The sequence below is a fragment of the Apis dorsata genome, unplaced genomic scaffold (genome assembly GCF_000469605.1).
Source record: "Apis dorsata unplaced genomic scaffold, Apis dorsata 1.3 scaffold_28, whole genome shotgun sequence".
Classification (NCBI taxonomy): Eukaryota; Metazoa; Arthropoda; class Insecta; order Hymenoptera; family Apidae; genus Apis; species Apis dorsata.
This window is the reverse complement of record NW_006263330.1, coordinates 187,992-188,475: the sequence shown is the minus strand read 5'-3', so window position 1 is coordinate 188,475 and position 484 is coordinate 187,992.

Below are 484 nucleotides of genomic sequence, written 5' to 3'. Positions count from 1 at the left end.
AAGAAGAAAAATAATTCGTATATCTTTTGACCTATAACTCGAAGACTTAAAACTCGGTTTAGAGAAGAAGAAGAAGAAGAAGAAGAAAAATTATTTGTATATCTTTTGACCTATAAATCGAAGACTTAGAACTCGGATTAGAGAAGAAGAAGAAGAAGAAGAAAAATTATTCGTATATCTTTTGACCCATAACTCGAAGACTTAGAATTCGGTTTAGAGAAGAAGAAGAAGAAGAAAAATTATTCGTATATCTTTTGACCCATAACTCGAAGACTTAGAATTCGGTTTAGAGAAGAAGAAGAAAAATTATTCATTAATCTTTTGACCCATAACTCGAAGACTTAGAACTCGGTTTAGAGAAGAAGGAGAAAAATTATTCGCTAATCTTTTGATTCATAACTCGAAGACTTAAAACTCGATTTAGAAAAGAAGAAGAAAAATTATTCGCCAATCTTTTGACTCATAACTCGAAGACTTAGAACTT